At 44.2% G+C, this 26,464-nt stretch overlaps 1 protein-coding gene and 1 long non-coding RNA gene across 5 annotated transcripts in view; one reads left to right on the top strand and one right to left on the bottom strand.

Annotated features, from left to right (window-relative positions):
- Positions 1 to 26,464, bottom strand: part of EGFR (epidermal growth factor receptor) — a 197,330-nt gene that overhangs the window by 127,379 nt on the left and 43,487 nt on the right. Inside the window, exon 1 of one of the 3 annotated variants that reach the window (XM_072791689.1) lies at positions 10,119 to 10,261. The exons of the other annotated variants lie outside the window; for them this stretch is intronic. The gene's annotated coding sequence lies outside the window, so the exon portion shown is untranslated. Of the gene's footprint in view, positions 1 to 10,118; positions 10,262 to 26,464 lie in introns of those variants that run through there. 3 annotated transcript variants of the gene reach the window in all.
- On the top strand, positions 2,186 to 13,603 carry LOC140613185 (uncharacterized). 2 transcript variants are annotated; one of them, XR_012014351.1, is made up of 3 exons: positions 2,186 to 2,418; positions 4,404 to 4,613; positions 13,283 to 13,603. It is a non-coding gene; the product is annotated as an uncharacterized lncRNA (long non-coding RNA). The 2 variants fall into 2 exon arrangements; XR_012014352.1 differs by having other exon boundaries at positions 2,189 to 2,418; positions 4,404 to 4,537.

The following is a 26,464-nucleotide window of genomic DNA, read 5'->3' on the forward strand; positions in this document are numbered from 1 at the left end:
CTGCCAGTATCTAAGGGACGCGGCCCAGGCCCACATCAAAAGATACTGTTTCCTGTGCTACCAAAAGTCCACAACTGCTAACTCCCCTGTTAATCATTTCCACGCCCCGCCTGCAAGGGGCCTGCCAAGAGACACTGCAGAGCGCTTTCTGATCAGACTGACTTGTCGCTGCTTTCCACGAGGAAACACTTGACCCATGACACTCTTTGACATAACGCGCCCATCAGGAACACTTTCCACGCATTTAAAATCCAGGCCTGGGGCAGCCCGGGTGGCTCAGTGGTTTAGCGCTGCCTTCGGCCCAGGGTCTGATCCTGGAGACCCGGGATCGAGTCTCATGTCGGGCTCCCTGCATGGAGCTTGCTTCTCCCTCTGCCTGTGTCTCTGCCTCTCTCTCTCTCTCTCTCATGAATAAATAAAATCTTTAAAAATAAATAAATAAATAAATAAATAAATAAATAAATAAATAAATAAATAAAATCCAGGCCTGAGCTTTCCTTCTTGGATGTGCTCCTTCTGGGGGGCATGTGCCTTCCCCCGACCTCCTGATAATCGGGCAGCATCATGGGCTTGCGCCGGACTGTAGCTCAGCAGGCTGGAGGTCCTGCATCTGTCCCTACCGCATCCACGCTGCGGTGACTGGTGTTTGTTTTTGTTTTTTTCTTAGAGATTTTATCTATTTATTCATGAGAGACACGGAAGAGAGGCAGAGACAGAGGCCGAGGGAGAAGCAGGCTTCCTGCGGGAAGCCCGATGCGGGACTCGAACCCGGGACCCAGGGGTCACGCTCTGAGCCGAAGGCAGACGCTCAACCGCTGAGCCCCCCAGGGGCACGCACACAGGATTTAATGCCCATCTCACTCGTTACCTAATTTTGGCCCTAAAAGGAAGAACAAAGGAAAGAACGGGGCTTGGGGGATGGGGGGATAAAGGAAAACGCGGACTCCTCTAACATTTTCGGTTTATTTCTCACATAATTTTCGGCACCTAAAAAGCCCTGCTCGAGCTCCTGCCGCCTGTCCGGAGCCACGCTGGGGTCCCCCCCCCCCCCCCGCCCCGCTCCCTCTCCTCCCGCAGGTGCTCAGCCCAGCCCTCCCGCCAGCGTGGCCCGCACCCAGTCAGCCCCGGGCCGCCGCCAGGCCTGTGAGCTGCTCAGGGCAGGGCAGGGGCCAGAACCCCTGGGCCGTGAACTTACTTGCTCTTCTCCTCTTCTGGAACCCGAACTGGACATCAGCTCCTGCCTGCTACCTGGGGGCGGGCAGACCTGGGGCAGGCGGGAGTCTGGGGCCCGCGCCACCCCCACGGGGGCTGCACAAAGCAGCGGCGCTCCCGAGCCCCCCTCTTCCCCTCCCTCGCCCCATTTCTCTGTGGAGGAGGCAACGGTGGTGGAGCAGATCGTCTGGGACCCAGAAACCTAGACTGTTCCCCGGGCAGCCTGGGCCTGTGCCCTGAACGGAGCCCCCGCCGTGGACCCGTCGCAGCATCCAGGCTCTCCTCACTCTCATCCCTGCACACTGGTCCCCGAAGCGCATCGAAACACTTCCTAGGCGTGGAAAGTACACGTGATCGCATGTAAAACCATTCTCCTCGGGGTGCTGGGATCCGAAAAAGAAGGGGCAGGTTTATAAACGCTCTTGGTCTACGTAGGGATCACCTGGAGTGGTACGTTCAGCATGTAGTCTAAGGATTAAGGAAAATACGGTAAAAGAGCACTTTTTAAGTGTCTGTGGTACCTCTGGAGATGGTGGGGTACCTACGGGCAAGGCTGCAAAGAGAAACCCTTTTGCAGCACCGTGGGCATGAGGGAAGGTACGGGGGGTGCGGAGGGCAGGGTCCCCACGTCCTCGGCCCACCACCGCCGTCACCCTGTCCCCTTACCTGCCCCTCTGCACAGGCCCACAAGCAACAGAAGGCTTGGGACCTGGGGCATATCACAAAGGGGGAAGGGGTGAACACCCCAAAGCTTCTAGGAAGCCCTGAAGGACACATGCAGCCTGACTCTAGGCAATTCCTCTGCTCAGAGCGGGAAGCCAGGCCCCACTGTGTACTTTACCCCAAGAGAGCCAGCTAAGTGCCTCCCTCCTCCACCCCCTCCACACCCACAATGTCATTGGCTTACTAGGATAGCGTTTAGCTGGTGAAACATTACAATTGTGTGAAGCTTTGCTAGCCAAACAAAACAAAGCCCAATGGCGTCAGAGCCTACTCTCCAGTCCCAGCCCAGGGGACAATGTCCAGCTGTCTATTGCTACCTCAGTTTAAAAGAAAAGTCAAGGCTACATCCAGAAAAGTACCTCTCCCAGGCCTCTTTTTTATGAGCATTTAACCAACTCCAGCACCAGAGAGTCTCTCTGGGCCTCCCGGGACGTTCATGGAGGGACCTGATACTCCTGCTCTTGCCTGCTTTCCAGCTCTCTGGTAGGCCTTTGTCTTTTAGTCTGAACACTGGGTTAGTTCCACTCAGAAGTCAATGTTTTTGTCATCTCATTACATCAGAGTCATGCATAATCAATCTAGACGTTAGAGCAGGGATTGTATGGTAGGGCGTGTGAGACGGCCTACAACACACACACACTGTTCACTGCTGCAGAGGAAAACGCAGAGGAGGGGTTTTCACTGTCTATATAAATGGCAAGAGCAGGATCGGAAAATTCAGCAATAGAACTGTACGACCTATTTTGTGCAAAATATTTATTTCCAATTTTAAGTACCCAGGAAGACAATTTCACAGACTTAATACGAGCTTTTACCTTGAAATTTTATCCTACAATGATCAAAGAATTTCCATGGGCCTGAGGTCCCATGCTAGGCACACTGGCGTGTCTTTTAAAAAACACTATGTCTGGTGCAGAATAGTAAAGTGCTCATTTTTACCTGCATTTATAAAGGGTGAAGATCTGATCTAAATATCCTTTTTGGAATTTTTGTCTAAATAATCATCTGTAGTTGAGCTCATCAAGACATGGAATGGTTCATCAACTCCTCACTACATAGGTGTTTGTTCAATTGTACTGACATATTGGTAGTCCCATGGATTTCTGTACAGTTTTTGTTCTTTTATGTCCCATAAGTGGTAGTGAACTCACTTTTCAAACACTAAGGCAGAGAAGGTTCAAATACTTGGTGGCTAGCTAATTTCCCTCATTCTCTCCCTGTTGACAGCCTACAGGACACCAATGATAGGGTGGCAGGCACTACAAAGGTGCAAATAAATAAAGGGGTGTTCAGAGCTCTATGAACATGATATTCCAGTAAAGGAGGGACCGCATATACACCAAGAACTCCCTCAGGGGCGAATGTGCTGTGTATCCTACAAATGAAATTCAAAGGAAAAGAAATTTTCTTTGCAGGGAAGACTGCTGGAAGAAGCAGGGATCAAGTATTAAGTAGGTCACATTCAGATGAGCTGTGTTTCTTACAAACGAAATAGATGAAGGTAGCGGTGTGTATGTGTGTGTCTACTTGGTTGTTTCTGGCTGGTGTATACGTGTGGAGGGGTCCGTGTGAAAATAGGAATTCTAGATGACAGAAATGAAAATGAGACTTATGGGGCACCTGGGTGGCTCAGTCAGTTGAGCATCTCACTCTGGATTTCTGCTCAGGTCATGATCTCCAGGTCCTGGGACTGAGCTCCACGTTGGGCTCCCTGCTCAGCGCGGAGTCTGCTTGAGGGTTTCTCTCCCTCTGCCCATCCCCTCCCGACTCACACGCCCATGTACATCCTCTCTCTTTTCAAAATAAATAAGATTTAGTGTTGACACTGTGTTCCTGAGCACAGTCCACACAATATCCTGAAAATTGTAATCATAAAAATGAAAACGCACAGTGGTTATCGGGACTCTCTCTAACCAATGTAACCAGCTTTTACTGGGATCCCAGAGTCTTGGTGACAAAACTGTCTTGGAGTGCCCCTTATGGGAATGAGAATCGTATTTCAATTCAGAATTTCAGTTAGGTATGCCACGTGAAAAACTAATACACCTCCTGTAGAGTTTGGATTTTAATACATTTCAAGCTGATAAAAAAAAATGCTAATAGAATGTCATAATAAACAGCAACGGTACCTTAAATGAGATGTTTTAATATCAAGTGCCCCATTCATAACTAATTACTAATGGATAACTGCTAGGCTGGGAAAGTGGACAAGGACAATTAATCGAGGTAAACAGGCCTGGACATTTCCAGTTTAATGGAAATGATCATGTAATGTGCTTGTTTGTCCTTTTATAGGACTGTTATGCAGAGTTATATTATTGCACCCCCATCAACTGAAAGCCAGCCCATCTAATTTAATGGTCTTTTCAGCTGAGCAAATTCTGATTTGGAGAGTTGATTTGCATGGATTTTTGTGCAATCCTATTTACAAACCAACTGAAAAAAAAAATCAGGCAATCCAATTCCAGAGTACATCGTGTAGCCTGGAGCTTGCCAGGGAAGGCAGCTGTGGTGAACTCGTGATGGCCCCAAAGCATCGTCCTCACCGCTGTGGCTGGCTCAGCCTCCTGAAGTGTCCATGTCGGAGAAACCGGAGCTTCAGGTAACCTGTTGTTACCAGGTGCAAGACGACGTGTTCCCAGGACTCAGGAGGGACATAGTTATGCATCAGCTGTGATGTGAGTGTGACCAAATTGGGGGAAAATCAGACTGACAAATTTGTTCTAAAATACACTGGGTTTCTTTTTTGTTTGTGTCATTGTTGTGCTATGTCCTCTCCCCAGTGAGCATACTCTGAAATTCAAGATAATGTTTCTATTACAAAAGCCCTAAGACAAGAGCTTCTGTCGTGTTTATAACTCAGTTGATAAGATGACCTCTGGAAGAAGGGCTAAGACCCAAATGAACATGGCTCCAGGTGCTGAAGAAGTTGAGGCAATACAAAGACTAAGGAAGCCCAAATGGTCATAGGTGGTGCCTCTGGTTGGTGGAATTTACTTTAAAACATTTGTTTCTTATAGCTTTGCCTTTGTGTCAATTTGCTCCTCCGTTTAGAGGAACGAAGACTGGAACCCCTTGACCCTGCTCTAGCAGCCAGTTGAGGGTTTCGGCTGCCTACATACCCCCGACCTTCTATTTATTTACAAGTATTCTGTAAAAGTTTTAAGACAGTGACAAAATGATTTTACTAGTGTTGTGCGAGATCTTCCTGAGTTGTTTTTCTATACTGATTTTCCATTCATGTGACTCTTTCAACAAGAACCTTCACTAAAGATGCGTAAAACGGATTTCTAAAATACCTTACAATCGTTAAGGTTCACATTCTGGATGAAAATGTTTTGCTGCAATACCCTTCCACGGAGAGAAGTCTTTATTAAGTAATTAGAATGATAAGTTAGCCATTATTCTTCATCTACCTTAAGAAAAAATACTGATTTTGCCGGTTAATCCGCTAATTGTAATTTCTTTTGACTTCAATGAATGGGTCCATTTGTAGTAGTGGTTTATAAAATAAAAAAATGCATCCCTAAATATTATATATCCTTTAGTAACACTAGGTAAAAGCATCAGGTGTTTGGGGAACAGACAAGATGATGTTTAAAATAATTAGAGTTTTGGGCAGCCCCGGTGGCTCAGCAGTTTAGCGCTGCTTTCAGCCCAGGGTGTGATCCTGGAGACCTGGGATCGAGTCCCACATCGGCCTCCTTGCATGGAGCCTGCTTCTGTCTGTCTCTGCCTCTCTCTCCCTCTATGTCTCTCATGAATAAATAAAATCTTAAAAAAAATAATAAGAGTTTTGAGGGTTTTTTTTTTTAAGATTTATTCATTTTTAGAGAGAGAGAGAGAGCACGCCTGCAAGTGGCGGAGGGGCAGAGGAAAGAATCTCAAGCAGACTTTGTGCCGATCGTGGAGCCCCACACGGGCCGACCTCATGACAGATGAGATCACGACCTGAGATGAAACCAAGAGTCAGATGCTTAACCGACTAAGCCACCCAGGCGTCCCTAAAAGAATTAGGTTTTTATTTATTTATTTTTAATCCATTAGCCTCAAACACCACTCCGAAAAAACTTTTAGTGGCCTTTCACTAAAAGGGAAATAACATGACGTCACTACTCACACTTTCTGTTTCTAGTTCGTATACACAAACCCAACAAGGGAACCAACTGTAAGCCAGTGCTCGGTTTTGATGACATCTTCATATTTTCAGTTCTAACCTGGAGACAGCTAGAATGCAAACAGAGCCAGAGTAAAAAGAGTCATGAGGGAATCGATCAGCTGTGGGCGGGGGGGGGGGGGTGAGTCAAAAATGGGATGTCCCGGTGAACAAATGGTTCTCCACAAGTTCTTCATGGATCTAGACGAGGACTCATTGTTAACCCAGAGATTCCGACACATTTTCAGCATGAGTCAGAGCAAGCAAGAAGGGTGGGGGCCCAGCCTCTTTGTTTTCTCTTGGGGTTAATAGTGATTTCCTTAGACTGAGCCACAGCTCTGAGGGAATAACATAATGCGGCGGACTACCAGGGAACCATAAATAGTGAAGAAGAGGGCCTCTGAGGATCCCCCGGCCACCGCCTAACATGCTACCAGAACAAGCCCTACACATCCCCCATGCTCATTTTCACTCAGTTGAAGGAATTATTATTTCCATTCTAAGGGGAAAGAGATATAAACACCATATTAATTATAATTTGCCTACAACTTACTCCTCGTGGGGGCCATACACCCCTGTCAGTACGCAAAGCCCTAAAGGAAAATGTTATGATTGTTATCACTGCTTGACGAAGGACAGAGTAAATAGCACGGTTGCTTTTTTTTTTTTAATTTTTAATACAAAGCTGATAACATCTTAAGAGGTAGGGAAAAACCAAACCTGACATAGGTGTGGGTGTCTCTCTATAATTAACAGTGCGGCAAAAGAACAGGAATGGGATTTAGATGACTCTAGAAAGTAATTCGAGCTCCTTGGTTTCCTCAGGGGAAAATGGGACAGAGTACATAGATAGAAATTCTCTTAGCAGTAGCCGAGAGCCAATAATGTTCTATGACTTCAAACCTGAGTTCACACTTGAACTTTATAAAGTATTACACATTTCACTTCCCTAAGGGCCACACACAGACTGAGCTGCATTCAAAGTCAGAGTCAGGGAGTTTGGGGTAACATCCATATATCACGAGTGTCTACACTCCCTGGGCATGGCATCAATCCCAATGACTGCAGAAGTATTACGGCACGTGCCTTGTCCATGTACTGTGCTAGAGTCTTTCAGGGAGTGATTTTACTCTTGCAGAAAACCCTACTAGGAGGGCCCTATACTCACACCTACTTCACAGATGAGGAAACAGGCTGAGCAACAGTGGCCACCGTGGGTGACGGCACTCAGCCATCACATTATGTTGTTCCCAATAACTGATCACCCCTCCTTAGATCCTGGACATAATTGAATTGAGTATTTGGAAAAAAAATCACGAAATCATGATTTAATGGTTGAATAACAGAGGAAAGACAGGGGTTGGATGTTTGCATCATCACGAGGGAGGGAAAATGATGATAAAACTGGCCAGTTAGCTGAAGGTCCGGCCTGCCAGGTGATCAGATACAGCAAAGCCTGAATATTTCTTATCTAAACAAAAAGAGGGGGCAGCCCGGGTGGCTCAGTGGTTTAGCGCCGCCTTCAGCCCAGGGCGTGATCCTGGAGACCCCGGATCGAGTCCTGCATTGGGCTCCCTACATGGAGCCTGCTCTCCCTCTGCCTGTGTCTCTGCCTCTCTCTCTCTCTCTCTCTCTCTCTCTCTGTGTGTGTGTCTCTCATGAATAAATAAATAAAATCTTAAAAAAAAAACAGTAAAGAGACATTAATAATATGAGAGATTTTAGTCTGACTGTTAGGGAACCTTCCAGTTGGTGAAATGAACTGAACTGTAGCTATGTGCCTAAAACAGAGTAGTGGAAGTCTTTCATGTAGGACATTTTAGAAACTGGCAGATACACAAGAAAACCGGTTTACATAGAGATGTCAGAGGACTCCTGGTGTCTCTTCACATGTCCTGTCATCTTCCACGAAAGGAGACAAAACACCAGGATTTTAAAAGCATTTGTCAGGATTTATGTAAACACAACTAAGCAGTTGACCCTGGTCCAATTCGTGAAACAATGAATGACATGAAACTGTCCTTGTGTACAGCTGGTGTCTTTGCAAGAAGTCACTTCCCTAAAAGGGGAAGCCACTAGCAGGATCATTAGTGACGGTGGCCAACACACCCCATTCTAGGCACCACTCTACATCTCACCCACTAGCAAACTCACCACACCACAGCCCTCTGAGGGATGTGCTGTTATTAGGTCCATGGTCCCACAAGAAAATGCGGGCACAGGTGACTTAAAGAACTTACTAAAGGGGCCCCTGGGTGGCTCAGTCAGTTAAGTGTCTGCCTTTGGCTCAGGTCATGATCCCAGGGTCCTGGGATCGAGCCCCACATCGGGCTCTCCACTCGGGGAAGCCTGCTTCTCCCTCTACCTGCTTGTGCTCTATCAAATAAATAATAAAATCTTGAAAAAAGAAAAGAAAAGAAAAAGTACATACAAAAATTCAACAGCTGCTAAATGGGAGAGCTGGGATTGATTGGTACCTTGTTCATCTGACTCCGAGGTACGTGCTTTTCCACTGTGATAAAGCCCCACAAATAAAGCACTAAAATCAATCCACTTTCAGTAAGCTGTGTGTGTCAAGGTCTGAGCAAAGTGCCTTGAAGAAGAGAGTCTCAAATTAGAGTAGTGTCACGTAAATTCAAAATTAAATTTGCAGGGAATCCCTGGGTGGCTCAGCGGTTGAGCGCCTGCCTTTGGCCCAGGGCGTGATCCTGGAGTCCTGGGATCGAGTCCTGAATCGAGCTCCCTGCATGGAGCCTGCTTCTCCCTCTGCCTCTCTCTCTCTCCATCTTTCAAGAATAAATAAAAAAATCTTTTTTTAATAAAAACTCTTTTTAAAAAATTAAATTTGCACTTGAAACGTATAAAATATGCATGTTTCACTTTCCTGCAGGTCACATACAAAATGAGCACTGCATTCCAAGTCCTGGTCAGGGACTTTTGGGGAGCGTGCACATATTTCTGCAGGATACCCCCCGGGAACTGCACTGATGTGTTTCAGGGTTCCCTTCACGGTTTCCTCTGTGGTACTTTATGATCCAATCCAAGAGAAAAATGTCCTGCAAAATCACCTCTATTCTGTTTATGTTGCTAAGTTACTGAAATATTTTGCCTTGACTTGCCCCAGAAAGCCGTGTTGTCTTTAAAGAGATAAAGCTACATTCTGGAACGTCTTGGTATACGTGATCTAAACGTGCTGAGCATATTTCCGTAGAGTCAATTTTGTTTTATTCTTTCTCCCTCCTATATAATTTGTAGAGAATCACATGATTCTGCACCAATGAGAAATAAAAGGTTCTAAACGGATTAGCATGAAAACTGAAATAGATCCACTGAGAGGCCTCGTGAGCTAGCCGGTGCTTCTGGATGCACACTCACTCACACACACGCACACATGCACACCGGGAAGACAACCTTCGTCGAAGGGAAGAACATTCACACTTGCAAAGAGATGACCATATTGAAGGAAGCAGATCAAGAACCACGACTCGGCCAAGTTACACAGGAGAGGCCCTGAGGGACAGGATAACCTGGGCCTGAGTGTATTTTAACACACTCCGGTTGTCTGTTTTCAATGTTCTTTTAAGAAAAAAAAGTCTAAGGGAACTTTTCACTTATTGCTAGAAGATTCTGAGTTTAAAAAAAAAGAAAAAGAATGGGTGAACCAGAATCACAAGCCACAGAAGGCAAGCTGAAGCGCATCTTCAGATGATCGTTTCTCTCCTCTTGCCCCCCCGCCCCCCAAAGCCTCAACACGAACCCGTACAAAGTCAATGTTGGAGACACGAGTACACACTTGTACCTTCTGCGAGTTTGCCCCGTCACATACACTTGGTGGAGTGGGAGTGACAGCCTCTCCTTCGCTCCCCGGCCTCTCCCTGCCTTTGGAAAGCGCGGCCAAGGCTCCAAGGCCCTGCTCCCTGCTAACCGGTCGCCGCACCGAGCCCGGGGATGGGGCGACGAGCCAGCTGCCACCTCAGCAGCCCACCCTGGCCTCCCTCCCCCTGGAGGAATCTGGCCCAGAGCTCACCTGCTCAGAGGCTGGACCGTCCAGCGGGTCGTGTATACCCACGTTGCCATGGGACAAAGCAACACTTTGGAAAGCCAGGATTAAATCCCACTCCTCTGGGAAGAAGGCCCGTCGGCTCTGTTCATTTCTTTTTCTACTCCCCCCCGCCCCCCCGCCGCCTTTCCTGTCTGCAAGACAGGATATGGGGCAAGAACATGAGAAACAGGGCCTCGGATCAGATATTCTGTGGACGGAGAGAAACAGCACGAGAAGAAAACGCGTCTGCTTGCGACCAAGCACTAGACTAGCAAGAATCCCAGGGTCCGCTGAGGCCCAGGGAACCTTCCACAGCTGCCTGGCTTCTCTCGTCTGTACAAGGAGACCGCCGAGCCTGCAGAGCCCGCACCCAACTCCACCAGCTTCCTCTCCCGTGTGCACACGGGTCGGTGTGTACAGAGGCGCCGGACTCCCAGAACTCGCTCTAGACCTGGAGATTAGGTAGGGCGCTCCACACTTGGGTTCTCTTCTCTTTCTAGTGACGGCAATCCTTTAAGGGAAAAAATGGATCATCTGGCTCTATTTCAGGCAGTGGAGGTTCTGCGGGGGCAAGAAAGTTAGCAAGTCTCACGACTCGCCTAAAAGAGAAAAATAAATCCGTGATATCAGCCGACTCAGGACAGCGTGACTTTGGTCCTCAAGATCCACGCCAGAAATGAAGGACTGCGTCACGCACTGCAAGGTGGAGGGGGGGCAGAGCTTCGTAATCCAAAAAAGACAGACCCCCCCCCCTTCGCTGTCCCTGCATGCAGCCTGGGACCATGGAGAAGAGCTACAACCTTCAGAGCAAAGTGGGAGCAGCCACGTCGCGTTATTCTCCTTTTTAAACAATTCGAGGGGCATCAGGCTGGCTCAGTCAGTAAAGCATGAGACTCTTGATGTTGGGGTTGTAAGGTCAAGCCCGATACTGGGTTAGAGATTACATTAAAAAAATCTTAAAAAAAAAAAACTGTAAATAAATGAAACAGGTCTGAAACCTGTTTGTCTAAGTGTACGTATGGTCGTGCGCTTTCAAGCGTGATGTTTGAAAATCAACATAACCTGCATCACTGTCTCTCGATCTAAAGAAACCTCAGGATACATCTCAGTTTGGTACAAGATATATTACTGGAAACTTTTCTGAAAGAAGAATATTAGAGTTAAGTATGATTGTGTATGTGTGAGAGAGAGATAGAGTGAGAGAGAGAGAGAATCAAACCTCTGGGGTTGGTGGAGGTTTCTGGTAGGTAACTTCTTGGGGTGCCCTAGAAGGATTTTCTCCTTGGAAATGAGGGAAATCTATGCAGGCACTTCCCTGGGTTCACCCAGCTCTGCTGTCCCTGCTCTATTATTCTAATTCCCACTGGCGATATCTCAGGTGGTGGAACAATCTGGAAGGAAAGCCGTGGGTCTCTGCCCATCACAGTATGAGGACCCAGAGGGTCTCCAACCCTTGGAGGGAGGGCAAGGTTGAGTGGGGGTAGTTCAGTCTTAGCAGGTAAAATACCCTAGGAGTTCCGTGCCCCCCAGGCTGAGCAAGCCTCAGGTGTGACGTGCGTGACATGGGGCCCCGTGGGGGCAAGTCAGGGTGAGCTGGAGCCGGGGGATCTTCCAGGCACGGCACGCACACCCTGCCGAACACCTGCCGCCTCTTTTACTGAGGCTATTTAGTATTCATTCAACAAATACTTATTGGACATATATATGCGCAGCAGAAACCCCAGCGGGGCTGAAAATAAAAATCATCCACTGCTGGGTAGTCACAAATGACTCTGTTTTGCGGCGGAGCACATGGGGCTCAAGGACACCTGTGTAAAATGCTTTTCTTGATAAGCACAACAATTTCAGAAGAATCAACTTCCTTAATTGTCTGAATTTTATAAGAAAAATGAACTGTAGAGCCTTCACAAGGTTTTGTGTGTGTGTGTGTGTGTGTGTGTGTGTGTGTGTGTGTGCGCCTTTCCTGAAATGAGAATCTCATTTTTAAAACTGGAATACAGGGATGGCTGGGTGGCTCCTTGGTTAAGCAACTGCCTTTAGCCCAGGGCGCGATCCTGGAGTCCCAGGATCGAGTCCCACATCGTGCTCCCTGCATGGAGCCTGCTTCTCCCTCTGCCTGTGTCTCTGCCTCTGTGTGTGTGTGTGTCTCTCATGAATAAATAAATAAAATCCTTAAATAAATAAATAAATAAACAATTAAATAAATAAATTTGCAATACAAAATAAAGCTTCATCCTCCTCTGTGATCAACCTGGAATGGAATGTCTCAAGCTGCTTTACAAGAAGACGTGAGTCTCCTTTGAACTTTCTTTGAACAAATAGGAGCAATAAGGAAGTAAATACTGTTCCCAAAGGGTCCCAAAAGTTCGATAACAAAGCCGGACCTCCCCGCTCTATTTTTTTTTTCAAGATTCTATTCGTTTATCATAGTGAGAGAGAGACTGAGAGAGAGAGAGAGAGAGAGAGAGAGAACAGGAGCAGGGGGAGGGGCAGATGGAGAAGCAGGGGGTCCCATGTGGGACTCGATCCCAGGACCCCGAGATCTTGACCTGAACCCAAGGCAGACGCCTCAACGACGGAGCCACCCGGGCACCCTCTCCACCCTAACTACGAGGCCAAATACCTTCCCCAGGCTCCCCAGCCCATCCCTACTCCCGGGGCTAATTTTTAAGCATTTCTGGTTCTGTGCGGCGGAGGCCTTTCCTGGGTTCCTCCCTCTGCACTCTAAGGCTTTATCCAAGTTCTCAGGTGGGGACAGGGTGTCGCTTCCCGGCCGATGGGCCATCTCCCTGTCTCAGGCCTTGTCAGAGGCACTGACCCGCCGGCCCCGCCGAGCACCGTGGCTTCTGCAAGCACCTGCCCAAGGGAGGATGGTGAAGCACAGAGCTCAGTGCAATTCCAGCTAAGAGCCCATGCTGTTCCCTGCGCCCGCGGATGCCAGCACCCCCGGCCTTGGCCTGGCTTGAGGCTCCAAAGGAGGCCACTGCCTGAGCTGACGCAGCTTCTCCCAGAAATGACCAGCGCCAGAGAGACCCTGACCCAAGGGACCCCAAGACTGCAGACAGGAAGGAATAGAATGAGGCTGCCTGAGAGATTTTTGTTGTTTTTTTTTTTTTGAATCCTGACTTTGTCTCCTTTTCTACTTCCAGAAAAAAAAATTTCAACATCAAGCCTGGACTCCCCGAGGACTCCACGAAACAAGAGGACGGTGTCAACTGAAGAATTCTGTCTATGCAAGATCGTGACTGTTCCATTGCGCAGATCGAAAAGCCGAACCCAAGCAATGACTGTTCTTTTGATGAACGAGGCAACGGAGCATCCCCACTGTGGCTTCTGAACACCATATACCCGCAATTAACATTTCAGGGGCTTTTCTCAGGATTTTGCCCATCGGTTCAGGCACGTATTTGCTTTACTGTACGCTTTCCACACCAACGACTTCCACTAATAAATGCAATACTTTTAAAAAACTTTCTCAAGGGTTCCATTTCTCCCCTCACATTGTGTTTCTAACTAATCTTGAAGGCATTATAGGTCACAACAGCCTTTTTCCCGTTTTTAGGTTTTCATTGTTAGTGTTTCTTTTCCCCTGATCTTCATCATTGACTCCGAAATTGCAGAGCCCTACTTATTCTGATGTAGCCTCCGCGGGCCAGACACTGTAGCAGGTGCCACGCACCCTGTGCTCCGGGAATCCCAGCAGCAGGGCTGCCAGAGAGAGATCCTTAGCCCTGGCCTGAGATCGCCTCGTCAGCTACGGGGTGCTGGAGCTGAGGCACCATCACCAGTCTGCTGGATTGCAAGCACTTTTGTCTCACCACCCTGCCTCCTGGAATTCCCAACCTCAAGCTCGAGTTCTGGAATGGCAACGCGACGTGAGTATATTATTTATTTTCAGGTTTGGGGATGTCCCTGTGAATGTGAGATCATGTGTTTTTTTTTCCTGCTGCATTATTTTTTAAGCTCTAAATGACACACATTGGGGTGCCTGGCTGGCTCAGTCGGTGGAACATGGGACTCTCGATCTCGGGTTGAATTCAGGCCCCAGGTTGGGTGTAGAGATTCCTTAAAAATAATTAAAAAAAAAAAAAAAGAATTACACACATTAGCTTATGCTGCAGCATATTTCAGAGAAGAGGACGGTGCAGCCAACCTCAGGGGCAGCCAGAGAACATGACCTTCAGGTGCAGTGAGGCTTGCCCTGGGAGGTGCGCTCTCCTTTACAAACCCACAACACTGAGTGCTGGGAGGCACTCAGCTTGAACTTGGCTCCTGACCCCACAGGGAGGAGAAGGTTATCTTATTTTTCTAATACCAATCCAAGAATCAAAGTTTTTTTTTTTTTAAGCTTTTATTTATTTATTCATGAGAGACACAGAGAGAGAGGCAGAGACACAGACAGAGGGAGAAGCAGGCTCCATGCAGGGAACCTGGTGCAGAACTCGATCCCAGGACCCCGGGATCATGACCTGATTCGAAGGCAGATGCTCAACCACCCAGACACCCAGGCGTCCCCAAGAATCAAAGGTTTTGAATTGCTCTTTTCTGTAACTCAGCAAACCAAACTTGACGGTGAAAAGAGATGCCTCTGTGAAGTACAAGATAATTTATTACGGTGAGTTCTGAACTCAACTGCATCTAGATATCTTGGTTTTATATTTTATTTACTTAGAACTGCAATTGGTCTGGTGCGGGCTGATGGCATTCCTTGGCTGGTGTGCATTTGAGATTATGACCTGAGCACCCAGTCCTACCTCCACCAACTCGCCAGGGCACATTTCACACAAAACATTTCCTTGTATTTAAAAAAAAAAAAAAAGGCACAGTGAAGTCTGAAAATACTCTTAATCATGGCAATGACTCATTTTCTATCAAATGCTACAATACTGTGACCTTGGTATTAATTCTTCAGGTATCAATTCTGTGATTTTTTTTTTTTAAACACGGGCTAAAATTCTCCAAAATCAGTTCTAGATTATAGTGGTTTGCAAATGTGACTTTCTATTTCAGAAGAGGAGACCACCACCTGCTAAAAGGTAAAAGTGCCTTTCGAGGTGAAACATTACTTTGCAAAAAACGGAAGATCGAAAGGAACACATAGGATGACTGCTCCAAATGCTGCTGGAGACATTTTTAGCACCGTATACAGGTGTCACACTGCACTTTTAAGCATGCACTTTTAGAAACAAGCTGAAACTATTTGGAATAGTTATTTTTTCATAATCCGGAGTAGGGACACACTTGAGGACCCCCCTCTCCAGAGTTTGAAAGGGAGGCAGCAGTGAGAGGTACGTAGTAGCAGAGGTAGTTTCGTATTGGTGGAGGGTAGAAAGGTTATTTCATTTACTCCGTTGTTCCCCAGTGCCTTTCAGCTCCCCAAGTACATAAAAAATTCATTAGTGAAGAGAAGACAGGAAATACGGTCCTTGCCCCCTGCTTCTTCCAACACCGTGCAGTGATGCTTCTTCGCCTTACCTCTGGCCTTATTCACAGACCTCTCCCCAGCCAGGGTTAACATGTTTACAACATGACTCACGGTGCCCTGATCCCAAGCTACTTCTTGTTCCTTTTGTAACAGGAACCTTTTAATGAATACTCTCAAAAATGGTGAACTGGTTGTCCGTTTTTAATGACTTCCCAGCTCTTGCTTTGTACTTTTCATCTTAAAATAGAACCGATCTTCTTAAGGCTACAAACGTGTTAATAGTCACCCAGATACTTCCAGTGAGTCAATCACTCTTCGGGAATAGTAATTTAGAGGCTTTTGAAAGTGCATTAACTCTTTAGACTCACCCAGCAGAGCTCTCTTGCAACAGGGAATTTCCACCCACCCCATGAGTCACCAGAAAGGTTACTCCTCGTCCACTCCTCTCCTCTCTAGGGAGTTACTTAGTTGGAACATCTAAGTGTTTATACATGAAAGCCCCAGAATGCAGCAAGAATCTCCAGAAAGACTAAGGAATTCCAGAATTACATCTTTGAGAAAGTAGAGGGGGAAATCCTCCCTCGTCTGCTCTTCCCATTTGTTTAGGGTCAAGCCAACATCATCGAAAGAGTCGCCTTCTAGATAACTCAGGTTGGCTTTTGTAAGCTTTGAGAATGCTTACTTAATGCTTCTGGATAAGTATCTCCAAAACATTTGCTATATGCCTTCCAACATTACCATGTTTGCTTTGTGCTAAGGAGTGTAGCTGAACTTTTCCATGGAAGTACAGATGGGTTACGTTGACCGGGCAGTGCAGACACACAGGTCTTTGGGGACCACTATGTGTGGGATGTCTGCCATTACACAAATGCCTTAGCCTACCAGGATGTGTCTACCTTTCATCGTGTCCTTTATCCCCTGCCTTTTCCTCTGTTTCAGAATTTGACATAAGAAGTTCGAAAACGGAATGAGAAAACCTATCCTTGTGTTGCTGAATGGCCCTACCTTGCTATATGCAATTGTTTCACTACATCTTCCTTATTAAAAAGCTCTGTTAAGCTTTTTAAAATCTGCTGTGGACTTACAAGTGTTTCTGGTTTCTAATTAGACTTGAATTACACCTAAAATAAAAGTAAATGGCACTGAATAAGAATTTGAAGGATCCGATAGAAAAAAAAAAAAGGATATAAACACCAGTGGAATCACTTCTAAGATTTGCTGTACTTGTAAAAAAAAGCAAACTTCAAAAAAGCAGAAGGGCCCTTTCTGGACATCTGAATCCTAATATGTCCTCCTTAACAAAGCAATACAGGCTGCTCAGTAAAAAAATTAAAAAAATATATATTATATACATATATTATACATATTATATATACATATATATTACATATATATACATGTATATGTGTGTGTATACATGTATGTGTGTGTGTGTATACACACACACACCATATCCCATAATGGGGATGCCTAGGTGGCTTGGTGGTTGAGTGTCTGCATCTGGCTCAGGTTGTGAGCCTGGGATCCTGGGATCGAGTCCCGCATCGGGCTCCCTGCATGGAGCCTGCCTCTCCCTCTGCCTGTGTCTCTGCCTCTCTCTCTGTGTCTCTCATGAATAAATAAATAAAATCTTAAAAAAAAAATCTGATTCTGGACTCATTAAACTGCAATGAGCACTCTATTAAATTATTTTCCTTGTGTGATGGCAAAGCTTGCATAATTGGCTTTCTGATGGGAGGAACATGACATTATTATTATAAATTAAAACTACTTCTATTTGACAGTTAAACATGGCCTGTGAATAATACAGATAGCCTGTTATTAAACATTCAGTCTATATCTATATGTTTATATATAATGTTGCATGCATTTTTAAATTAAAATCTAAATATCAAGGGCATAGTTTAAAGAACTACATCCTGTTGTACATCAAAAATGGATGTTCACCTGGGCTTAGAAGTTTCTTTGGTCCATGAAAGACACATTTTGTCGTTGTTGTTGTTGTTGTTGTTGTTATTATTGAACTATAGTTGACAATGTTACATTAGTTTCAACTGTACAACATAGTGACTTGACAAGTTCATGGTTCATGCTACGCTCACCACAAGTGAGCACCATCTGTCACCATAAAATGCCATGATGATGTCACTGACTATATTCCCTATGCTGTGCCTTTCATCTCTGTGACTTATTCACTCCACCACTGGAAGCCCATACCTCCCACTCCCCTTCCTCCATTTGCCCATCCCCACCCCCCACCCCTTTGGCAACTACCTTTGGCAACTTTCAGTTTATTCTCTGTATTTACGGGTCTACAGCATATTTTAAAAAATAATAAATCTCCTATTAAGTTCAGGCAAATAAACCTGAAATATGTAATACAACCTTTCCTGCCTCTTGTTCGTCACACATCATGAGGCACTGCTGAAATAAGAATATTGAAAGGAATTACCCATTAGCAATGAAAAACAGTGGCAATCAGTTATTCATATTAAGATTTTTAAATCCCTGAGGCCTGCTTGTGGAGGTTGAAAGCCAAGGAAAACAAGAAAAATGTGTAGCACAAGCAAATAATCCCAAGAGCTGCTGTACCGACTTAGCTTTATTGTTAGTTTAAGGAAGAGAACAGTTGGCATTTACAATCCAGGACAAGACCTGCCTCCAGTTGAGGTGCACTGCTCTGCCTCAGTGTTCCTTCTCTGTCATGAACAGCATATCCTCCCCTACATCACTCCATCTCCTTGCTTTGCTCCTCTCACTACACAGATCCAAGACTGAAATCAGTACCTGCTTTGGTGCTCATGACGTTCTTTTTGCAAGCCTGGCTGATGCTCCGTGTCCTTCAGTTGATTTCAAGATGGTCCCAGCTCAGAAGACTGAGCATAACAACCTCTGTGTGTGCCAATGGTAAGATACTTTGAGGCGATCTCATGGGAAGAGAGCTTTTGCCATAAGCATAGGTTTGGCATTCATTCTTTACAAATCTACTTTTTGTTCATTATATTTCCTCCCCCACACCTGGTCTTTTAATCTCAAATACGTACACTCCACCCCTCCACAATTCTATCGCTGTCCAGAGATTTCCATAATCACATCAGCACATGTGGTTCCATCTAAATTATGGACCAAAGTAAAATAAAAGCTTGGACCTAATGACTTCACCAGGGAAGAGGTTTCACACAAGATCAAGGAGGAAACACGGGGGAGAGAAAAATCTGCCAAAAGGCAGAACAGGATGGGAATGAGAGGAGGTGAATGCAGCCAGCATTAATGAGGGCAGGCATTCTTGCTTCCGGGCGCAGATTTCTTAATTTCTCTTATTGTTTGAAACTTGACCCCACCTGTTCTTTCCATTTGACCCTAGATGATGAGAATGGAGAAACAATGTGGTGGAGAGGGGTACACAGACTTTGGCAGCAGATAACCCTGGACTCACGTGCTAGCTCTGTGAGCTTGGGGCAATCCGTTCACCTTTCTGATCCCCCATAAAAAGGAACTACGGCGTCTCTTGCGCAGGCAACTTTTATGTGCTAAAATAAGGCAATAATGGGTGCAAAGCACAGTGGCTGCCATGAGACAAGCATCCACTGCGTGGGATGACGCACCTCATAGGAACAGCAAGGGTTCCATAAACTTTGTATGAAGAGCACTTTTTCAAACAGAGAGCACAGCATTGTTTGACGTAGGTCTGCAAAGATACCGAAGTTTCTGACACTTGCAGAGAAATGAGAGAAAGAAGGGAACTGGGCATCGGAAACACCCCCCCACCCACCCAACCACCACCACCTCGGTGTAAAAGTGTAACGTGAACGCCGTGAAAAGCAGCATACTGAAAATGGAGTTGCTCGTGCTAAGCCCCAGCAGATGTGCAATACCTGACCTCACTGCAGTTTCAGCCAATCAGTCTGGAATTTCCTGATCAGCACTGGTTAGGTAATCTGCCTGTTAAGATCCCCTGCCCTTCCCACTAAAGGAGGGTGACCTTGCCTCAAACAGTCCTTTGCTCCGCGGACCCCATTTCAAACCACTCCTCAGGGCTCCTATCTATCTGTTAGATGGGATGCAGCCCCGACTCATGAATCATTAAATAATGCCAATGAGATCTTTACATTTACTCCATTGACTCAGTTCAATGTTCGTCCCGTAACAATGCACAGTAATACATGGCTGTTTGCCTGCATGCCAAATATAATCCCAATGGCACGAAAATAATGGAGAGAAGCACCACAGATTTATATTTAGAAACCCACGTCCACTTTTCCATGCAAATGAGCAGGGATGAAAGAAAGAGAAAACACAAGTTCGTTCAAGCAGTAAGATATAGATGATCGACAGTTAATTATTTGTGAATTATTTCCAGGGCTATGATCCGTTGGTTTCTTTCTTTTCTTAAATCCAATTTATTGAAACTAAAAACAAAAGCAGAAACAGTTCATCCATTTCTCCCACTTGCCGCCCCCTCACCCAAGCCTCTGGCAACTATTAATCTGTTATTTTGTATCTTGAGCATTTTCATTTATGTAACATATTCTATACATGTATAAGTTATATATTTTATATATATTACGTGTATATGGAATCTAACATATATTATTGAATCTAACCTAATCAATGTATATTATCTAATATACCATGTATGTGCCTATAACTTTGTATCCTGCAACTTTAAATCTATATCTATGCATATTATCTAATATATATATAAATTTGATTCCACATATAAGAGAGATCCTATAGTATTTCCCTTTCTCCGACTTATTTCACTTATCATAATGCCCTTGAGATCTATCCATGGTGTTGCAAAGGGCATGTTTTTTATGGCCGAATAATATTCCATTGCGTGTGTATGTGTGTGTATCTGTGTATCTACATTGTGTGTATATCTATATACCCAAACTTCTTTATCCATTCTTTTTTTCTCTCTCTTTTTTTTTTCTTTATCCATTCATCCATGGTTGGACACTGGGCTGTTCCTAGATCTTGGCTACTGTAAATAACGCGGCAATGACTATGGCAGCACGTAATTTTTTTTAAGTTAATGTACTCATCTTCTTCATATAATTCCCAGAAGTGGAACTGCTGGAGCATGTGGTAGTTTTTTGTTTTTTGTTTTTTAATTTTTTGAGGAACCTCCATACAGTTTTCCATAGTGGCTTCACCAATTTACATTCTCGCCAATAATGTCCAAAGGTTCCCTTTTCTCCACTTTTTGCCAACATTTTTATTTGTCTTTTTGATGACAGCCATTTGTAATGGGTGTGAGGAGACATCTCATTCTGGTTTCGATCTGCATTCCCCTAACGGTTAGTACTGCAAAGCATTTCCGCACGTACCTCTTGGCCACCTGGATGTCTTCTTTGGAAGTCTATTCAGATCTTCTGCCCATATTTTAATTGGATTGCTTTGGGGTTTGTTTGTTTTGCTACTGAGCTGTACAAGTCCTGTGTGGATCTTGGCTATTAGCCCTTTATTAGAGATATGATTTGCAAATATTTTCTCCCATTCAGTAATTGCCTTTCTACCTCACGGGTGGTTTCTTTTGCTGTATAGAAAGAAGCTTTTAAGTTTGATGTAGTCTCACTTGTTTGTTTTTGCTCTTGTTGTTTTTGCTTTTGGTGTCAGATTCAAAAAATTATCACCGAGACCAATGTCTAGGAGCTAACCGCCCACGTTTTCTTCTAGTTTTATGGTTTCAGATCTTACATTCAGTCTTTACTCCCTTTTGAGTTAATTCTTGTGTATGTTCTAAGATAAAGTTCCAGCTTCATTCTTTGGCATGTGGCTGTTCACATTTCCATTTATTGAAGTTTGTCCTTCCCTCACTACATATTCTTGGCTTCTTTGATATAAATTAATTGACCACATATATGTGAGTTTATTTCTGGGCTCTCTATTCTGCTCCACTGACTCATGTGTGTTTTTTTTTTAACACCATTACCATATTATTTTAATTACTATAGCTTTGTCATATAGTTTAAAACCAGGGAACGTGATACCTCTAGCTTTGTTATCAAAATTGCTTTCACTACTTGGGAGTTTTTTATGATTCCATACAAATTTTAGGATTCTGTGTTATATTTCTGTGAAAACTGCCATCGGAATTTTGATAGGAAACGCATTTAATCTGTAGACTGCTTTGGGTAGCATAGATATTTAAACAATATTAATTTTTTCAACCCATGAGCACAAAATACCTTTCCTTTTATTTGTATCTCTTCTTCAATTTTTTTTTCATTACTGTCTTATAATTTTCAATACACAAGTCTCTCACCTCCCTGGGTAAATTTATTCCTAGGTATCTTATTATTCTTTTTGATGCAACTGTAAATTGAATTTTCTTAAATTCGCTGATAGTTCATTATTAGGTATAGAAACACAACAGATTTTTGTGTATTGATTTTTTTCCTGCAACTTTACTGAATTTTTTATTAGTTCCAACAGTTTTTTTTTTTTGATGGAGTCTTAACATTTTCTATCATGTCATCCGTAAATAGTGACAGCTTTATATCCTCCTTTTTAATCTGGATGCCTTTTATTTCTTGTTCTTGCCTAACTGCTCCAGCTAGGACTCCCAATACTATGTTGAATAAAAGTGAGTTGGCATCATCACCTTGTTCTTGTCCTTAGAGGAAAAGTTCTCAGCTGTTCATTATTAAGTATGAAGGCTGTGGGCTTGTCATATATGGCCTTTATTATGATGAGGTACTTTCCCTTTATAAGTGCTTTGTTGGGAGTTATATCATGAATGGGTGTCAGAATTTTGTGAAATTTGTCTGCATCTATTGACATGATCGAATGATTTTTATTTTTCATTTTGTTAATGTGGTGTGTCACACTGGCTGATTTATAGATGTTGAACCATCCCTGTATCCCTGGAACAAATCCCACTAGATTTGTTTGACCCTTTCAATGTATTGTTGAATTTGGTTTGCCAACATTTTGTTGAGGATTTTTGCATGTATGTTCATCAGAAACATTAGCCTTTAAATTTCTTTTCTTTTGGCATCCTTGTCTGGTTTTGGTATCAAGGTAAGGCTGGCCTCATAAGTTTGGAGGAATTCCTTCTTCTGTTTTTTAAAAAGAGTTTGAGAAGGATTGGTATTCTTTCTTTCAATATCTGGTAGATTTGCCAGTGAAATGGTCTGTTGCTTGCTGGGAGGTTTTTGATCATCGTGTAAATCTCCTTACTAATAATCAGTCTGTTCAGATTTTCTCTTTCATCATAATTTACTCTTGGTAGGAATTGAGGCTGTATGTTTCCAGGAACTTATCCATCTCTTCTAGATTGTTTAATCTGTTGGTGTATAATTGTTCATAGTGGTTCTCATGATCCTTTACCCTTTGTCAGCTGTAACATCTCCTCTTTCATTTTGGATTTTGAGTCCTCTTTTCCACGCACCGCCCCCCCAACTGCCCCCAGGAGTCCAGCTTAAGGTTTGTCAATTTAGTCTATCTTTTCAAAGAGCCACCTCTTGGCTTCATTGACCTCTTCCATCACCTTTCTGGTCTCTATTTATTTCTGCCCCTTGTTATTTCCTTCCTTCCATCTAACTTTGGGCTTTGTTTATTCTTCTCCTAGATCCCTGAGGTCCAAGGTTCAATTGTTTGAGACTCTTGTCAATTCTTGAGGTAGGCCTGTAATTGCTATAAGCTTCCCTCTCTGGACTGCTTTTGTTGCACATGGTAAAATTTGGCATGTCACATTTCCATTCTCGTTTATCTCAAGGTATTTTTTTTTACTTCTCTTTTGATGTCTTCCTTGACCCATTAGTTGTTCAGCAGCATGCCATTTAATAGCCACCTATTTATAATTTTTCCAAGTTTCTTTATGTAATTGGTTTCCGGTTTTATACCATTGTGATCAGAAAAAAAAGTTGGATATGATTTCAATCCTCTTAAATGTATTGAGACTTGCTTTATGGTCTAACATGTGATCTATCTTCAAACACGTCCCACCAGCGCTTGAGAAGAGTGTGTTTTTGTTGATTTCAGATGGGATGTTCTCTAAATATCTGTTAAGTCCATCTGGTCTAATGCTGTGCCACTCAAGGCCAATGTTTCCTTATTGATTTTCTGTCTGGACGACCTATCCACTGATGTGATAGGGCTATGATCTTAACTACAGGGTTAAGAAAGGGATACACATGGGGTGTGGAATCCTTCGTTTCTCTATTGTTCAATCTTTTCATGTCCAACGTATTATTCCAATTTTGATGCATACACATCCAAAGCCAAAACTCCTGCTTATACCCAGTGAAACATGAATGCAAGAGGTAATTAATGTACCTCAATCCTCTGTGGTGTCTTTGAGGGCTAATCAGAACTCACATATGAAGTTTCCTTCTCTACCAAGTCTTAGGAGCTGCTGGTGCTGGGACTCAGATGTAATTCTAGAACAGTCTTTCCTCATCTTCTCCCTCATTCCACCTCTAGCTTCCAGCCTTGCAGCTCTCTCATTCCTAAAGGCTGGATTTACTAATTTTCACTTATCCCCCTAGCACTGAATCCCTCTCCTGCTTCACTGGGGTCTTTTAATTCCTCCTCCAGGGTCTAGACTCCTCTAAAATAGAGATTAAAGTTCCATCACCCTGGGCAATTAGATCCCTGTTCCCCCATTCCAGCCTACAATGAAAAGTGACCACGAAACACTTGACCTTTTGAGGAACAGTTCGTCTAAGCCACTCATCTCCAAAAACCATACTCATTAGTGATTTCGGTGTCTGCAATACTTAAATACTCATTTCTTGAATGCCATATAAATTATGCCAATCAAGTTATAATAAATTGCCTAGTAGGTGAGGGAGATTAGATCATAGCTGGTCTACACTTTTCAGTCTCTTGGCTAAGTTCCATTTGTCTTGGTTCCAGAAATTTGCATATGGAAAATGAAGTTTCACACAGAGATATGTTTATATTTATATGGTGATTTATATCTCTGACATCCTCTGAGACCCTCATTCATGGCAGGGAAAAGCTTGCCTCACAAACACCAAGTCTGGCCTATGAAGCACTCATTTAATCAGAGAAGAGAAATTTATGCAGTGCAAGAGCTGCAATAAAAGGGAGAGCTATGTTATAAAAGCATATTCATTGTTGTCTCCTTTCCCTCTGTGGTTTAAAATTTGCATCGCCATGGGAGAATTGAACTGATAAAGACACAACCCGGGGTTATGGATATTGGGGCTAATTGGAAACAGCTGAGAGCAGTGGGAGGAAACGCTATCCACATTTGGACAATTGCTTTCCTTACCGTGGGTGGGCCCGCTTATGAAGGCCCCATGGCCTTCCCAGGCCTGGGACCTGAAAGCTGAATTGCAACACATCTTACATAAAAGGCAGACTCCCCATCCACACCAGAGACCTAACGTCCATTCCTGAGCGGCCCGCTAATAAATATAATGAACAAAAATCCACTGGATTCATTTTAAATGATTCACGGTGGAACAGATTGCTTTTCAGCACAAATGCTGCTGATGGAAGTACAGTCGTGAGGAGCCTGCAGGGGTGCCTGGCCCGTGGTTTACACCACCTTGCTTAAACGGTACAAGGAATCATTCCCAACAAACAGGTGACCTCCTCTGAGCTCGCTTTAAAAGACTGCTATATGGTGGAAGGTAAAATATAGATTTGACCACGTCCATGTAACAGTTGAAAATAAAAATAAGACACTGAGCTCCCACACCATGCTAACCAAAACATGCAGGTAAGATTTAAGGATCATACAGTTACGTAGTTGATAGTGGGTGGGATTGGGATTCGGCCCAGGTCTCTTGGGCTCCGAAGCCGGGCTCTTTCTCCAGGCCATGCAGCACCTGGGGTCCCCAAACCCTACTCACCCACTTTTCAGAGGGAAGAACTGCATTATTATTACGGGATCAACCCCAAATAATCATCTAAACCATGGTTGTCTATTACACAGCCAGTCTCCTGCCCATAATCATTGATGGCTCCCAAAGCACAAGGTGAAAAGTTATGAAATATTTTCCTGAAATGGAGGTTAAATATCAAGAAACCCACTGTGGCCATATTTATGCAGACAGACTTCTTAGATCTTAGGTTCTGGAAATAGTCAGCTATCCCATATACAAAGATAAATGTTGGGGATGCCTGGGTGGCTCAGCGGTTGAGCGCCTGCCTTCGGCCCAGGGCATGATCCTGGAGTCCCGGGATCGAGTCCCACGTCCGGCTCCCTGCATGGAGCCTGCTTCTCTCTCTGCCTATGTCTCTACCCCTCTCTCTCTCTCTCTCTCTGTGGCTCTCATGAATAAATAAATAAGATCTTTAAAAATATATTTTAAAAAACCCACAAAGATAAATGTTTCCATTCAATTCTGAAAGCTTTTCTGTGCTCAGTACATTTCCCTTACAAAATGTGGAACTTCGAAAATCAGGATCACGTTGTGAAATTCAAAAATTTACATGAGATCACCTTAACCTCACTTCTTGAACTACATGGAAATAACCCAAAACAGAGAAATATTTCTCCCAAAACGGAGAAATAACTGCATGTAAAACTACTGATTTCTGTTTCTTGAAAACAGAAATATCATACAACCACACACACTGGCCCAATAAAAGGATGATAGACTAAACTACAACATGTTAATGAAATAAAATCATAGGACTATAAATGAGAATTCCATGAGTAAAAGTTCATAAACCTGTGCACTTGAAAAGTAAAAAAAACTTAAAGCGACAGAAATAAATCAGAATTAAGTTGTTCTTTTGGGAGTACCTGGCCGGCTCAGTCGGCACAGAGTGTGACTCTTGCTCCCAGGGTTGTAAATCTGAGTGTCACGTTGTGGGTAGAGATTACTTAAAAATAAAATCTTAGGGGATCCCTGGGTGGCCCAGCGGTTTAGCACCTGCCTTCAGCTCAGGGCATGACCCCGGGGTCCCGGGATCG

The sequence above is a fragment of the Canis lupus genome, chromosome 21, assembly GCF_048164855.1.
Source record: "Canis lupus baileyi chromosome 21, mCanLup2.hap1, whole genome shotgun sequence".
Taxonomy (NCBI): domain Eukaryota; kingdom Metazoa; phylum Chordata; class Mammalia; order Carnivora; family Canidae; genus Canis; species Canis lupus.